This window comes from Crocuta crocuta, unplaced genomic scaffold (assembly GCF_008692635.1).
Source record: "Crocuta crocuta isolate KB4526 unplaced genomic scaffold, BGI_CrCroc_1.0 scaffold1097, whole genome shotgun sequence".
NCBI lineage: Eukaryota > Metazoa > Chordata > Mammalia > Carnivora > Hyaenidae > Crocuta > Crocuta crocuta.
In genome coordinates this window covers 231684-246606 of record NW_027532638.1, presented here as the reverse complement: position 1 = coordinate 246606, position 14923 = coordinate 231684, and the positions used below count along the sequence as shown (strand labels likewise).

The window sequence follows — 14923 nt, the reverse complement described above, 5'->3', positions numbered from 1 at the left end:
GGGACACACACCTGTCTCGCACCTGCGGCCTCTGCAGATGAAAGTCCCCAGGTCAACACCGGCGCACTTCGCGTCCCAGAGGGAAGGCGGCCGCGGGTTCCCCTGCGGAGGGCGGCGATCAACTCCTCGCGGGAACTGCCTGAAAACGAGAGATGGAAACCCAGCCGGAAGTCCTCCTTCGTAGGGAGCCTCCTCCTAGAAAGTTTGTTCCTCTCAAAAGGGAAAACCGCGGGGGGCAAAAAGGTCGCTGACTGCCTCCCCGTCGGGGAATCGAACCCCGGTCTCCCGCGTGACAGGCGGGGATACTCACCACTATACTAACGAGGAAGACGCGCTCTCTCGCTTGAAAGTTCCTCCTGTAGAGGAATTCACACCCTGGGCCCGGACCTCCCCTGTGCACGGGATTCCTGCGAGATTCACCCACCTTTCCAAGAATGATTTGTTGTAAGATTGCGTAGAACAGATTTCCCGGGGTGACTTGGAGAATCTAAGAACGACAACCCGCGGAAGATCAGACATTGCCGTGCATAGTGTTATCACTCTAGCAAAGAAATATTCTTTAACAGCAAGACAGGTGAGGTAGAGGTACTTCCTCTGCTTCGGTCCGTCCCGATGAGAATCGTATGCCTTATGCGTGTGAGTTTCTACATGGAATACAGGGAAGAGCTTACTCTTAAAATCTAGGTCTCAGATTCTGCAGCGTTCACATTGAACGAGTTATTTTTTTTTATAGCCTTTTAGTGGTAGAAACCCCACCGTTAGGAATATTTCTCAGTGAAATCCTAGCCCAGAGCCAGAGGGCGCTTCCCAGGTGGTCTTTGTAGCAATTTCAAAGAGCAAAGACTTGAAGACGTGCTGAATGTGCGTTACTGAAATGAATGTGTGTCCTGACCTGGGAGAAAGACACTCCACGTCCTACGATCTCAGAACAAGTCACTACAAACCGTTTTGGTTAAGACAACAGAAATGCATTCTCAGTTCTGAAGAGTAGCAGTGGGAGATCGAGATGCCAGGGGCCATGTGGGCTCCGAGGGCTCTGGGGAAGACTTTTTCTGGCTTCTTCCCAGCCCCATGTGGCTCTGGGCAATCCCCTTCTCCTTGGCCTCAAGCTGCGAAGTTCCAACCTCTGACTCTGACTGTGTCTCTGTGTGTCCTCTTTTGGAAGGACACTAGCCACTGGATATAGGGCCCAGCTTAGCCCAATACAGCTCATCTTAATTTAACTGATTACATCTGCAAAGAACAATTTCTAAGCAAGGTCACCTTCTGAGGTTCTGGACAGACAGAAATTTCCAGGGGTTGCTATTTAATCCCCTGCAATTAAGAATAAAAGATAAAGTGCTTATGCATAAGCTCCGTTGACTGCCTGGAGTATACACTAAGAAGTGGAAATGTACCAATTAAGATCGGTTGTGGGGAAAGGGAAGGGAGAGTATACAGTCGTCTGTTACTGTTGCTCAGATTAAAAATTGAAGACTGTCTTAAAAAAAAAAGAGGACAAAGCTCTTAAATGACAAAATGATGGTGAAAACTAACAGATAAAAATACAAACTTTCCAAAATATTAGAAAAGATAAAATGACAAAATAGCCTATTTTCAAAAGAGACATTACAGACCTAAATAAATGGAGAAGTATATAATTTTATGAATGGAGCACTTAATATCTCAAGGATATCATTTCTTCTTAAAGTGATCTATGAATTTAATGTAATTCTAATATTAATTCCAACAATGTTTTTCAAGAGCTTGAAAACATTTCCAAGAACTTTTTTGTAAAATTGTATGTACGTATGCAGGGCCTTGAATAGAAAGGGAACTTTTACTACAAATAAGGAGAGGATTGCCCAAAAAGCTTGCAGAATTTATCAGACTCTCCAGGAATTAACATATTGTTACAATACAGGCACTGCCATAGAAGCTCAAAATTGATTACACAGGACAGAGAGCTCAGAAGATTGGTATTTGGTATATTGACAGGGGTGTCATTCAAGGCAGAGGACAGTTCAAGCTATTTAGAGCTGATGTGGTCAATGGGACAGAGATGATTGATGTGGGAAGCCACAGAAAGCTAAAAGGCCCGGCTCTCTGGAAGAACATGAAACCGCAGCAGATTTGCCCTTGAAGGCATTTGATGCACTGAAGAGATACAGCCAAGACCAAGCAGTGGTGAGTAATACCTGCTTTCACTCTGGCTGCTTTCCTCTACTCTTCATCCAGTGCCCAACACTGATTTAAACCCAACGAGAAGCCACCTGACGAGGTACGTTGGGGACTGCAGCTAACGTGGCCCAGCATCTTTGTGGAACGGAGCACGAACGAGCACAGGGCATGAATAAGTCTGAGCCCAGACATGTGAGGGCCTCCCCTTTTGCTACTCATCACCCAGTCTCAGCATGTTACTAAAATGTAACTTACATTCAAAAAGTTAATGCTCTGTACACATGAGGACATCCTTAAACTCTTCCAAAAAAAGCAAAGCAAAGCATCATCATACCTTTGGAAAGAGAGGGGACTTGGAATTATCTAGACCCAAGATCTAATCACAGTAGCCTTGTTTCCTGTTCCCTGAAGCCAAGGACAATATGCAGTCACTCCAGGACATGGCGCCCAAAGCAGAAAGACAGGGGCAGCTGTGAGCTGGCCACGCCATCTTTTTTTGTGCTCACATCTCCCACCAGTGCTTTTGATTCACAAAATGAAGCTGCAGACAGGTGGGAGTGGGCCTGGGGAAACGCAGCCTGCGGAGTGCATGATGTCAAGAGCAATTCAGAGGATGACGATCCACCCACAAGAGAGTGAGTGGTCCACCCTCATCATGAGAAGGTATATTCGAGCAGCAAAGCTTGGAAAGACTGGTTAAATAGGATACAAATGCTACCGGGTCAAGAGAACTTTGATTGGCTTGTGCATATGAAATTAATAGCTCCTTGTAACCAAATTATAGCTTAAAACTAAAACACAAATTATGCTGAGAAAGGTTAACTGCAATTCAAATAATTGAGTTGCAAGAAACTAAAGAGAAAAAGAAAAAATGTATCAAGAACTGCCCCATGTTATTAAGTCAAGCATGTCAACCCAATAGAAAAACAGGCAGTCAAATAAATAAGTAAGTAAATAAACTGGAATTCAGGAGAAATTTCAAATGTATAAATCCAAACATATGTAGAAATATTCAAGCTCACTGTGATACAAAAATGCAAGCCATTACTTCAATAAACATATTTCCACTTGATAGGATAAAAATTAAATGTACGGATGTAACAACAGTTGGAGGAGATTTGAATATACAGTTTCCCTTCATACGTTGCTCAAAGAGACTGTGGTGGTGAACCTCATGTGTGAACTTGCATGGATCACGTGTACCTAGATATCTGGGCAATCATTGTTTCTAGATGTGTCTGTGAGGGTGTTTCTGGATGAAATTAGCACTTGAATTAGTGGACTCAGTAAAGCCTTTTGGATGGGCGATCATCATCCAAGCTGCTGAGAGTCTAAATAGGATAAAAAGTCAGAGAAAGAATTCAGTCCTTCCTGCCTGATTGCCCAAGCTGGAGCATGGGTCTCCTGGCTGCCTGCTTCTCAGGTCTTTGGACTCAGATTGAATTAGGACGGGACAGAAGATTATGGATTGAATGTGTATCCTCAAGTTCATATGTTGAAATCTTGCCCTCCAGTGTGATGGTATTTGGAGGTGGATCCTTTGAAAGGTGATTTGTTTATGAGTTAGTTCCTACTGAATAGGATTAGTGCCCTTTTAAGGAGACCCCGAAGAGCATTCCTGTCCTTCTGCCCTGTGAGGACACGGTGAGAAAGTGGTGGTCGGGGAGCCAGAAACTCAGCAGACAACTGAAGCTGCTAGCACCTTGATCCAGGACTTCCCAGGCTCTAAAACTGAGGAATAAATTTCTGTTATTTTGAAGCACCCAGTCGATGCTAATTTGTCACCATAGCCTCAAGGGACTAAGACAGGCGTACATCTGTACAACTCTGGGAAAACAGTTGTCATTACGTCAAGTAGTCAAACATTTCCGTAACCTGACAAACCAGCAGTTTGTCTCCTAGGAACATACTCACAAGATATACGGCCATACTTTGTTTTCTTGAGCTTTGTTTTATGAGTTTTCTTGTTTTTTTATAAACGTAGGTTTGTGGCAACCCTGTGTCCTGCAAGTTTGCTGGAGCCATTTTTCCAACGGCGTCGGCTCATTTCGTGTCCCTGTGTCACACTTGGGTGATTCTCACAATATTTCAAACTTTTTCATTGTTACTATATTTGTAGTGGTGATCTGTGATCTGTGGCCATCGTTGTCAGCATTGTGATTGTTTTGGGGTGCCATGAACTGTGCCCAAATATGAACGCGAACTTCATTGATAATTTTTGTCTGTGTTCTGGCAGCTCCACTGACTGGTCTTTCCCCATCTCTCTCCTTCCCTCTCCTTAGGCCTTTCTAGTCCCCAGGACACAACCATATTGAAATTAGGACAATTAGTATCCTATAAGGCCTCTAAGTGTTCAAGTAGAGGAAGAGTGTGGCACCTCACGTTAAATCAAAAGCTAGACATGATTGGGGCACCTAGGTGCCTCAGTTGGGTAAGTATCCAACTCTGGCTCAGGTCATGTTCTCACCATTTGTGGGTTTGACCCCGCGATGGGCTCTGAGCTGTCAGAGCCTGGAGCCTGCTTGGGACTCTGTCTCCCCCTCTCTCTGTCCTTCCGCTGCTCACACTCTGTCTTTCACTCTCGCAAAAATAAAACATTTAAAAAAAAAAGCTAGACATGGTTAAGCTCAGTGAGGAAGGCGTGTTGAAAGGCAGGACAGGCCGAAAGCTAGGCCTCCGGTACTAAACATTTGGCCAAGTTGTGATGCAAAGGAAAAGTTAAAAGTGTAACTCCAATGAACACACGACTGATGAGAGAGCTTTATTGCTGATGTGGAGAGAGCTTGAATGATCTGCAGAGATCAAACCAGCCCCAACATTCCCTGAAGCCTAAACCCTCGTCCAGAGCAAGGCCCTGACTCTCTTCAATTCTAGGAGTGTCATTCCTGAACCATTTATCAGCAAGTCTATCTTTCTGCCTGTGGTTTGAAATGCATTCTTTATCATATAGTAAATGTCCTTATGTGACTTGGTTTATTTCCGGACTTTTATTTTACCGCGATCTACTTGTCTATTCATTTGTGAGTACCACAGGTTTTTTATAGGTTGATGTTTATCACTGAATCTTGGGGTCTTCTAAGTATACGCATGTCATCTGCAAAGAGAGATTACTTTATTCCTCTTCGAAATTTTATGTCTCTGACTGATATTTCTCATCTAATTGCATTCCCAGTACTGCCAGTACACAGTACTGAGTAGCAGTGGAAATAGTGACCAATTGTGTTCCTAGTGGAAATGCCCTTAGTGGTTTCCCATTAAATAAGCTGCTGGCTTTAAGATGAGTGTGTGTGTGTGTGTGTGTGTGTGTATTTAAAGAAAAGTATTCATTAATTCCTATTTTCTTGAACTTTTAAGTCAGGAATGAGTGTTGAATTTTACCTAATAATTTTTCAGNGTCGGGAGTCGATGGGCTAGAAAGAATTCTTGAGATGTCTTTGTGCAAAAATGTGGTTTCATTAAGGCAAGGCGACAGGACCCCGTGGGCAGGAAGAGCTGCGTTGGGGTTGTGAGGAGAGAGATTTGAGGGACTTAGAGGTAAAAGAGAGGTTTCCCAAAGGACTTTCATACGCTAAGAGCACTCGGGAGACACTGAGGCCCAGCTAGTGTCAAGCTGAGGTTGTTTCCCCCTCTAGCAAAGCATCAACATTAAGACAGTAGGGAGCTCCTGGAGGAACGTTCCACTCTGCCTGGCTCATGTGTTTGTCTGCGGGCTGCAGGTTGTAAGGAACTTGAGTTCTATCTGCCATTTCCTTCCACTTTTGGTCCCCACACCACTGTGGAAGGAGGCTGATGTTGGGGCTCCGTGAAGCTAAGTCTATAGGTGTCTGGAGATGGTCGTTTTTTCTTGTAAATCATGAAAACGGTTACAAACTGATGGAGACTCATGTCCTGCATGACTGTGATGTCTATCAGGTGACCATTTGTTTCCCGCTTTTCCTTGTTCTCAGGCAGCCAGGAGAGCCTGAGGAATGTCACACATCCCACCTGGCTGGGGGGAGGGGGGGAGGAGAGGGGGGGAGGGGAGATTGGGAGGTGTCCGCTTGCCTTATGCTCCTTCGTCAGTGTCAGAAGATATCATATGGCTTTTCCTTTTACATCCATTAATGTGGTATATCCTTTAATGGGCTTCATACAGTTGGGACAATCTCCAATACCTGTACTAAATCTCACTGTCAGAATGGTGTTGGACTGTTTGCTAATATCAATATTGATATTTGTGTGTGATCATCACATGTACACTTTTTACTATCTGTTAGGTGCAGACATTAAAGCTCTATTGTTTCGTAAAAAGAATTAGAAAATATTTCTTCACTTTTTATGTTCTAGAATAATTTCTGTAGCACTCAGACTGTGTGATGTTTGGAGATTTGATAGAATTATTTTCAAGCCCACTGGGGCCTAGTGTTCTGTGGAGTAGTGCCTTCATAGCATTCTCTGTTCCCTGGCACATGGTCTAAGTGTTCTCATGATGTCATCCTGATCTCGGTAAACCATATTTCTCTAGGAATCCATCTGTTTCACCTAGGTTTTCAAATGTATCTGTGAAGGGGCTTGCAAAATATTCTTTTATAATGTTGACAACATCTCTTCTTTTCAATGTTTATTTCCCTTCAGCCTTTCTGAGGTCTGTTTTCTCCTTTTTCGCATGATTAAATTAGCTATTAGTTTGCCTGAAGTTATTTTCTTCCAGAAATTCAGGATTCTGATTTTATTCTACTTTCTACCACATTGTTTTCTGCATTTTATTTTTTTCTCATTTTCTTCCTTGTGTATTCTTTTGTTGATATTATTCTGGCTTTTTCAATTGACTGTTGTATTTGTTTTCATTCTTATTGATAAAGGGTTTCATAGAGTACCATAAACTGAGTGGCTTATAAACAACACAAATCTACTTATCACAGCTTCAGAGGCCAGAGGTCCAAGATTGGATGTGACAGCGTGGCTGGGGTCTGGTGAGAGCCCTCTTCCAAGTCATTGTCTTATATCCTTACAGGGCAAGAAGGGTAGAGAGCACTCAGCGGTCCCTTTTGTAAGGCACCAGTGCCATTCAAGGAGACTTCACCCTCTTGACCCAAGTGCCTCCCAACACCCCCACCTCCCAATGCTATTGCATTAGGGCTTAGAATTTCTTTTTTTTTTTATTACTTTTTTTAATGTTTTATTTATTTCTAGGAGAGAGAGAGAGAGACAGCGTGAGCAGGGGAGGGTCACAGAGAGAGGGAGTCACAGACTGAAACAGGCTCCAGGCTCTGAGCTGGCAGTCAGCACAGAGCCCGACGCGGGGCTCGAACCCACGAACCGCGAGATCATGACCTAAGCGAAAGTCGGACGCTTAACCGACTAAGCCACTCAGGCGCCCCAGGGCTTAGAATTTCAACATATGAATTTTGGGGGGATACAAACATTGAGTTCACTGCAAGGATCTGTATCTTCCTGTTATCACTACTTAAATGAATGCCCCATATTCTGTTACATAGTGTTTTCTTGTTTAATTTCTAGAATCCTGTAATTCCAGTTGTATATATTTTCCCTTAGGCATAAGAATGACTTAGTAATTATAAAAATACCCATGTGAGAGGGTCTTTATGGTGTTTAATTTTGTGGATACTTTATAGTTTTGTTGCCTTGTGACCAGAGTTTTGTCCATAATAACTCTATTTATTAGCCAGTTAGAATGATCTAAGAAGAAATTCGAACTTGACACCTTACGGCAAGGATGAACTCCAAATGGATCAACTACCTAAATGTAAACATTGAGTATCAAGTCTTTTTGTAAATCCTTTGTAATATGGGCGTAGGAAGAATCTTCTAATTGTGACTTAAAATCCACATACAATAAAAGAAAATTTGATGTATTTAAATATCTAAAAATATTTATACTTCAAAAAATATGATAAGCAAACAAAAAACAGCTGACAATTGGGGGAGGAGAAGAGGAGGGAGTATTTGCAATACACATCACAGATCAAGTGTTAACATCTCTTAGATAAACAAAGAACAATTAATTAATAATTGAAACAAAAGCCAAAACTTTTAGTAAAATAGTAAAAAGATGTTAATGGACAGTTTTTTGAGATATAAAAAAGGTCCTGAGGGGCGCCTCGGTGGCTCAGGTCATGATCTCGTGGTTGGTGGGTTCGAGTCCTGCACTGGGCTCTGTGCTAACAGCTGAGAGTCAAGCCTGTTTCAGATTCTGTGCCTCCCTCTCTCTCTGCCCCTCCCTCACTAGTGCTCTATCTCTGTCTCTCTCTCAAAAATAAATGTTAAAAAAAATTTAAAGGCCCTTATACATATGAAAATATATCCAAACTCTCTAATAGATAAAGAAATGCAAATTTGCACCAAACTGAGAGGCCATTCTTCTGCTATTAGATTTGCAAAAATTAAAACATATGTCAAAGCTATGGGGAACAGGCTGTCATATTTATTGCTGGTGGGAATACAAATTGATATAATCCTTATGGAGGGGAATTGGGGTATATCTGACAAGATTACATAAGCATTCATCCTTTCTTCTGACGATCCCAAATCTAATGACTTACCCTGAAACCTACCTTCGCCGTGCGCATATTTATTTGTAACCGCAAACAACCTAGATGCTCATACATAAGAAAGTGGGTAAATAAAGTGTTACTTCCATCCAACAAGGCACTTCTGCAGCTGTAAAAATGTCAAGATCAGGGAAGATCTCTATGAACTGACGTAGAACAATCTCTAGGATCTTCTGTTAAGTGAAAAAATTAAGTGCACATCAACATCTGTAGCATACTTTCTTTAGACTAGGAAAGAAGAGAAAGTTTAAAAATTGTGTAGCTGCTTGTTTACTCAGAAAGAGATACAAGAAGGATAAAGCAGAAGCTGGGGACTGATTACCCACAGAGTAGGTGGGAGTGAGCGGAGAAAGAGGGAAGAAAAACCAAAGAATCACTGAGACGAGTGACATTTCTCTGACTTTATCTCTGCATGGTTTTGACTTTTAGAATGATATCGTCCCTGTGTGTACAAAAATAATAAAATAAACAAGGATAGCATAGGGATTCAAAATAGCATGAATCTGATTATTTCAAATAAATAATATAACAAAAAAGCTAAAAAGGAGAGACCCAACACGATGAACTTAAGTGCAGTATTTATACTGCATACTAAGACCATTCAAAATGTGTTTGCATATGGCTTTTCAACCAAGCGCTTTTAAGGTGCCACAAATTTTCTGTGTAGGAAGAGTTGGTCCACACCGTGGGTAACATCAGAGACAGACTGTACAAAGACTCTCTTCCCTTCCTGTGAGTCCCACCCAAATTGCACCCGTCACTCCAAGATTAAGGAGTTGTGTCAAAGGATCTTTAAAACAGAGGTCTTAGTAATTCCCCTTACTAGTGTATTGTTTTTACAGTATGCTTTCATTTCGTCTTGGAAACTTGGAGACGTGTTTTAGGAAAATTGAGAAAATGGATTATTGAAAGACTAACACATACACCATTGCAAGGATATATCTTGGTCCATTCTGGATACCCCTACTCCAGGGATGCTGTAAATGGGCTCTACCTACCTAGACCTGGCTGAAACAAAACAGCTGCTTTGTCGCCTGAACAGGGACTTGAACCCTGGACCCTCAGATTAAAAGTCTGATGCTCTACCGACTGAGCTACCCAGGCTTCACGACGCCTGCTTTAATTCACTGTATATAATGACTAGGGCCTCCAAGAAGTGCCAGGCCTTAGCCCCTGCCCAGCTCGATTGCACTGGACACAGCATTTCTTCGCGACACAACTATCGGGTTGTGTTTACTGCAGGGGGCATGGGAGGCAAGTCGCTGGGAAGAGGGTGGGATTCGTCGGGGAGGGAAGGGATGTTCTGCAGGTGAGGACCGCAGGCAGAGCGCCCGGAGCCCGCCGTGGCGGACGCGCAGGTGTCCCGGCGGCTCCCCGGGGGGAGGGAGCACCCGTCCACCAACGCCTTCCGTAAATGGGAGGAGCTTTAGGAGAGCCAAACATTGGGGAAAGAACCAAGGTTGCGGCACAAGGCAGGAGGTTCAATTCCCATCGTTCTGGGTGTTTTCTTTCGGAGCCGGGGTTCCGGGGATGTTGGTAGAACAATGGACCAACGAACGCGACCCCCTCTTCTAAGAGGGGCTTCTGTCCAGGACACTGCCTCCTGCAGGCCCAGCGCCCTGCGCTGCCCATGTCGCTCCTCACCTTCCTCCGCGCCCCTTCCCTCGCCCGCCCAGGGCCCCCCACACCTGGCCAGCCCTCCCTTCGCCGGCTCTCGCATTCTTGCGCCCACTCGTCCGTCCCTGCAGGGCAGTGAAGCCCAGGCAAGGCACAGCCCCCTCCGCGGCGACACGCGGGCGCCCGCTTACCTCCGTGTCCCGCTCTGGCTTTACCTCCACGTTCCGTCCCGAGCTCCGCCCTGGGTCCCGGCCGGAGGGACCGGGCGGGCGCGGCTCTGTCACCGCAGGTTTTCGGGCGTGCGCGACACGCGGTCGCACCTCTGCAGGGGCGAAGACGCAGGGACCATTGAGGGAGTGATGCGTCCTTTCCCGGTATGCGGCGAGCTTTACAGATGCTAATAAAGACACAGTTTTGATAATGGCCACTTTTCAACAAGATCCTAGAAAGAACAAGAAATGTAAGGCAGCAGTGTCGCTGTCCCGAGTGGCCTTGGTTTCCTCCGCCTGGTGTTTGTGGGAATCCTGGGACGGGAGAGAACAGTGCGGGTTTAATAAAACACTAGCAGAGGATGGTTTCGATCCATCGACCTCTGGGTTATGGGCCCAGCACGCTTCCGCTGCGCCACTCTGCTCGCCCGCGGCGAAGGCGGTCATGACTCTCGCTAATTGAGACGTCTTCCCGGGCGCCTACACTTCCGCCGGCTCCTCTACCTCGTCTCCCACTCAGAAAACCCAGTGTCCNCGAGATCGGGGGAGGGGAGGGGCGAGGGCAGAGGGAGGGACCGGCCTACTTACTCAAAACCAGACTTCTCTCCTTTCAGCTTCATGGTTACGCGTTATATTCGTTCGTACGATTTGAATTTGCTCTGAAATTAAAAAGCAAAAAAAAAAAGTTTCGAACGTAGAAGTCGCCTACTACTGGAAAGGTAACATTTTCCCTTACATTTCTTTTTGAGTGGAAGCCAAGGTAACTTTGTGGTTCCTCTGGGGAGAGGTAACATTTTTAAATGGAATTTTGCAAAGAGAGGTTATCAATACTCCACACTTCTTAAGGAACCAAAATCATGGTTCTCGCGGGCAGAGAGAACACCAGTGTCTTGAGATGAAGCTGGCCACTAATATTCTGAATCCGGAAATGTGATGGTTACTGCATAAACTCCAACCTCAGGAAGTGTTGATCCATTCCTTCTCTTTCCTCCTCAGTTTTTCCTCTGGAATCTTCAGGGCGCTGTCCTACTCTTCTTCATTTTCTCCGCTACAGGACGTGCAGAATTGGTGTTGACCTCCTGAGACCCAAGCCATGAGGTCATGACTTCCCCACGATGGTTTCACTCCCAGTAACCTGGCAGCTGCAGAAAAAAGGTACCCTCTTCCCAAAGACAGACACTGGCTTCTGATCCTTTAAGTCAGAACTTTCGGTGCTAAGTGAGCGCCCCCCAGGAAGATGTAGGAAGGAAGACTTGGAAACGCAAGGAGGTACAGTTGTGGTGCGGGCTCTTGTGAGCGACACTCCGCAGAACCGTCCAAAAGCTCAGGGCAGATATTCTTGTTCCAGCAAAACTGACCTGAGTCCTTGTGGCCTGCTCCCTCTGTGCGGGCTTTTATTTAGCCATCCAGGGCACCCAGCACACGTAGTTCATAGCTACTGCTCACGCCTACTGCCTCATCTTCAGCTTCAGAATTATCTTTCAGTTTCTTAGACAATTCTTTTTCTTTTTTTTAATGTTTTATTTATTTCTAGGAGAGAGAGAGACAGCGTGAGCAGCGGAGGGTCAGAGAGAGAGGGAGTCACAGACTGAAACAGGCTCCAGGCTCTGAGCTGGCAGTCAGCACAGAGCCCGACGCGGGGCTCGAACCCACGAACCGCGAGATCATGACCTAAGCGAAAGTCGGACGCTTAACCGACTAAGTCACCCAGGCGCCCCACTTTCTTAGGCAGTTCTGATTTAGAAGGCTCATGTCACAATCACAGTTCAGGTCCATCTGGTAGCTGCTAGAGCCACAGCTTGACACTTCACCACCAGAGGGGCCATGCCATTAGCTCCCTCAAGTTCTGAATATGGTACATGATTCCCAAAAGGGCCAAATTTATGGGCCTGAGACCTATGTAGTCACCGAGTGCCCCATCATCCCCAAACCCAGTCAGTCTCATGACTGAGGTTTTATTAAACGGTAATAAATGGCGTTTCCCTAGCAAGAGCTACCCGCTCAAGGTCCTGGAAACCTTGCTTCCAAAATACCTTAGAGACTTACTCCATCCTGATCCCCTCCCAACCTGTGGATATATAATGAGTTACCAATCACAACCCCGTGCAGCTCTTCCTGCCCACGGGTCCCATCTCCGGGCTTTAATAAAACCACTTTTTTTGCACCAAAGATGTCTTCAAGAATTCTTTCTTGGTTGTCGGCTCTGGACCACCTTACCATCACCCCAAAACTTTATCAATGCTCTATACATCTGATATTTTAAATAATCAAATAGGGAGGGATAGAAAAAAAGATTCAGAACAAAAGAAGAATACATTTGTTTTTATTAATCTTGGGAACACAAGAGTCCATTAGAATGTGTAGGGAAGGAAAAAATTTCCTTCTATCCTCTAGGTTCTTTTGGCTGGTCTGTTAATTAAATCGACCTAGGACAGATCAATAGGAGAAAACAAATTTAATTTCATACATATGAGAGCCCCCAAAGATAAGAGACTTGAGGGCAAGTTGGATTATATGCCATTCTGAGCTAAGGATTGGGACAGGGGTTGGGGCTTCAAAAAGAAGACAACTCACGGGAAGACGGGAAGAGCAAATGTTTGCTAAACAAATATCTGTCATGCGGTGCAAAGACCATGAGACACAGGAAGGACTTAGAACAAACAGGCCCTGTGGGCTCCCCTCACCTGGCCGCACCTGTTCCACACTCTATAGTCATCTCTGCTCAGAGCCCTCTTCCTGGACCAGGCCTTCTATCTAAAATTTTCAGGCAGTTGAGTCAAATACCAAAGTGGCACATCTTGGAGTGGCCTATTCATCTCTCCTTCAAAAGCATGTAAACTAACGAAAGCATAAAAGATTTTAAAGTGTTCTGCTTGACCACAGTAGTGAAATTAAATACATATATCCCGTTTGATACATAGGTAAACTAAGACAAGAGTCAGAACACAGTGACCCGATCAAACATAGCTCCATCCCCACTAACACTCTCCTAATTAGCTTACTGTTAATCAGCTTGTATAAGATTCATATGTGTCCAAAAAAGTCAGAGACTTAAAAATGGACAACAGAAATTATTGGGTCCTTGCTGTAGTGAAGTGCTGGGCATTGTCTAGCAGACCCTCTGGGAATTATCCGATTTTATAGGAATGGGCACCTTGCACTGACTTTCAATTCACGAGGCTGTTTAGAACTCTATGATGGTAGAAGGTAACTTATAAACAAATGATAATTATGCAAGCGCTTCTTGTCTACATCAGTGCAAAGGATTTTGTGTGGTTGAGATACATTTCTGCCCAGGAGAAGAGCTGACCCTGAACACTAAGCTTTATTGTGGTCTAGGATATTAACCAGTTTTGTATTTGTTAGCAAATTGATTTCAGCCTTTCTGATTGTGTGTTGTTTGTTCTTCCCATTCTCCTTTGAAGCATTTCTATCAGTTTACTCATTAACTAGTGAGATACGCAAAACCTTTGACATTGTGTTCATATTATATTTGTTTAAAAGTCAAGTTTTCAATAACAGTAGAACTCCCCTATGACCCAGCAATAGCACTGCTAGGAATTTACCCAAAGGATACAGAAATGCTGAGGCATAGGGGCACATGTACCCCAATGTTCATAGCAGCACTCTCCACAATAGCCAAAACATGGANCACTGGGTGTTATATGGAAACCAATTTGACGATAAACTATTTGTAAAAATAAATAAATAAATAAAACATTTTTAAAAATTAAAAAAAGAGTCAAGTTTTCAGGTTTTTAAAAAAGATTCCTTACTTCAAAGCCAACAGAGGGCTCGAACCCACAACCTCAAGATCAAGACTCATAGGCCTAACCAACCAAGCCAGCCAGACATCTCAGGGGCTTGGCTTTTCATCTGATTGATAACACTAATATATTTGGAAAGTTTAAAAGAGAGAAGGAGAAAGAAGTCCTCACTGAGAGGTCAAGGGTGTCTTTACAGAGCACATGGCCCAAGGTGGGGAGAGGACTGTTAAGTCTGAAAACAACTGAATTTCCAGAAAGGAGGACTCAGAGCTCATTGTCTAAGCGTTTGGAAGATAGAAGACCACAGTTCAGAAAAGGCAATGGAACAGGGAATTCGAGTTGTTGCTAAACCATCCTAATGCCAGGTTAGTAAAAGAAATGTGAAGGTGAAGGTCTCTTGAGCAACTGCCACTTGTCACGTGGTTTGCTGCGGGGGGGGGGTGTCCCCTACATCAATTCTTCTTAATCCCTGGAGGATCTCGAAGGAGGAATTGTTCCCTAAATTTAAGCATGAAGGGCATGTTCACAGATGGCCAAAGCAACGCAAAGGAATCCGACTCCACACTTCTGTTAAATGATGGGGGTTCAGACACACACATCTGATTCAAGACCCTCACGG

General features: G+C 44.3%; 3 non-coding genes across 3 annotated transcripts; all 3 read right to left on the bottom strand.

Moving 5' to 3' along the window:
• Positions 1-255: 255 nt before the first annotated feature.
• TRNAD-GUC (transfer RNA aspartic acid (anticodon GUC)) lies at positions 256-327 on the bottom strand. Its single transcript has one exon. It is a non-coding gene; the product is annotated as a tRNA-Asp (tRNA).
• Positions 328-9742: 9415 nt separating this feature from the next.
• On the bottom strand, positions 9743-9815 carry TRNAK-UUU (transfer RNA lysine (anticodon UUU)). Its single transcript has one exon. It is a non-coding gene; the product is annotated as a tRNA-Lys (tRNA).
• Positions 9816-10890: 1075 nt separating this feature from the next.
• Positions 10891-10962, bottom strand: TRNAM-CAU (transfer RNA methionine (anticodon CAU)). Its single transcript has one exon. It is a non-coding gene; the product is annotated as a tRNA-Met (tRNA).
• Between the last annotated feature and the right edge of the window lie 3961 nt (positions 10963-14923).